This window comes from Eurytemora carolleeae, unplaced genomic scaffold (assembly GCF_000591075.1).
Source record: "Eurytemora carolleeae unplaced genomic scaffold, Eaff_2.0 scaffold407, whole genome shotgun sequence".
NCBI classification, from domain to species: Eukaryota; Metazoa; Arthropoda; class Copepoda; order Calanoida; family Temoridae; genus Eurytemora; species Eurytemora carolleeae.
Window position 1 is genome coordinate 182,848 of NW_019402188.1, and position 2,519 is coordinate 185,366.

Sequence of the window (2,519 nt, forward strand, 5' to 3'; positions counted from 1 at the left end):
TATATATTTGAATACATTTGTCTATTACATTTATTATATATTTGAATACATTTGTCTATTACATTTATTATATATTTGAATACATTTGTCTATTACATTTATTATATATTTCAATACATTTGTCGCGTACATTCATTATATATTTCAATACATTTGTCTATTACATTTATTATATATTTGAATACATTTGTCGCGTACATTCAAAATACAGAATTTGTTTCTTCATTGATTTCTTCCCAGGTTAACTTCATTGATAAGGACTAAACTATAAACTTAAATTTCTTTTTACAGAACTCATGTACACCACATGTACTCAATGACATAAGAACAGCCAATGTTTGCACAACCGACCTAGTTAATCTATAAAATAGGAATATATTTAAAACATCTCTGTACATTTATATCTTTCAAGATGAAAAATGTCGTCTTATGAGCAATCTATCTTTATTTATGATTTTATCTGTATCACTAGAATCTCCCTAGAAGGGACTGATTCATTTAGTGTACCGTCCCGTTTTGCCTGATATAGTCTCACACTGAACTTACCACAGACAGAAGCATCCTGTTTCTTTTATTTGAAATCCAGCATGTTTTCGTCTTTATTTCAACAATCTTTAAACTTACAAATTTGTTTACTCTTTACTTTTTCATTAAAAATGTATATGCCATCAAAAAATTATTTAAGAAAAAAGGCTATAAAGTTATGTATAAGGGGTCAAATTGTGATCGGTAGTCACAGCTTTCTGAAATATTGACTGAACCGTTAAATCCACGTGGTCTGTGCGTGTAATGAACAGTTTGCTCTAGCTCCTTAAAAGCCGGTCCAGTACTTAAAATGAACCAGAGTTTACAGCATGGTATTAGTATTCTTGCTTTCCCACTTGGTTTTAGTCATGACAAATTAAAATAATTTGGAGAGAAATCGTCCACGACTTTGAACATAAGCTTTCGATTAAGGTCTTCATTCAAAAGAGTATGCAAGCGCAAGAGGCTGCATTCCCAAAAGGCTGCATACCCAAGAGGCTGCATGTCCAAGAGGCTGCAATCCCAAGAGGCTGCATGCTCAAGAGGCTGCATGCATAAGATGCTGGCTCCATGTCCAAGGAGCTGAATGCTCAAGACGCTGCATGCCTAAGAGACTGCATGCACAAGAGGCTGCATACCAAAGAGACTGCATGCACTGCACAAGAGGCTTAATTTCCAAGGAGCTGCATGCTCAAGAGAATGCATGCACTTTTTCCAAGAGACTACATGCCTAAGTGACTGCATGCCCAAGAGGCTTCATGCCTAAGTGAATCGGAAGTTTAGGGCTTCAAATATGCAATTATTTCACATGTGTAACGAACATAATAAATAATAATATGCAAAATTAGTTTCCCTTTAGTTAATTGCTTTTTTCAAAATATCATGTTTATTTCTTAATCTTAAAACCCGAATATTTAGATCTTATCAAGGATTCCAAGGATAAAGCATTTCCATGTTTTGTGACAATATGCTTAGCACCACAATATACAGATACATCTAAATAGTTTGTTTTTAATCTTTGTGACAGAAACAATCTCAAGGAATAATAATTGTCTTAAAACATTTTTTTAAAGTGAATATTTGCAAATTATTTTTTTTCCATCTCATAATCTGAGTTCGTTTTCATTATGTCCATTTGAAAACCAAAATATTTTTTTTAAATAATCTATTTTGTTTGTTTATTTTCTTGTGGTTTTTAACAATTTTTTTATTTTTTTTTTATAGATTTTGATGGTTATTATATCGTTAGAACTGACGAGGGTCAACCAAGACCGAAATATATTTTCAATAAATGTGGACCTAACATCTACTTTTTTTACTCTACAGAGGTTTGGTCCATCACCATCACTGAATTTTAAATATGCTATATACTATATATACTATATATACTATATATACTATTGTGACAAAAGAATAATATACAACAACCTTTTTTTTGCAAAATTGCAATGGATCTTTATCAGACGCCTCCTTTTGATATAGCTATTAAAACGATTACTTTAAACCAAGGAGAGAATGTCACGGAGATCAAAGATGAATTTTAAAACATGCTAATTTTTGTTTAACTTTTAAATATCTAGTTTGGTGTCAAACAATCCATGTACATATCCATACAGGGTGTCCCACATCCTATTGGATTGTTTATAGCTTTAAATTGCGATTTTCAAGACTAATAAGAAAATTTCAAAAGAATGAATCGTTAAAAAATTATATAAGGCTAATATAAAAATGTTCATTTAGAAAAACCAGGTTTTTCGAGTATTATGTGCGTATTTTGGGGTGTGTTAAGGCTCATGTATTATATGAGACGCTCTGTAATAATTAGGAAAGGGGCTAGAGTTTGTGTACAATTATTGTGACGCATTGGAACAACTCCGAAACTGGTTTAAGGGCGAAAAAAACATTTGGTAAACAAGCCATGGCCTTCTTGGCCTGGTGGGCAAGCTCCGACTTTTGTTTTTAACTTTTGTTATTTTGTTTTGATAAGAACAGTT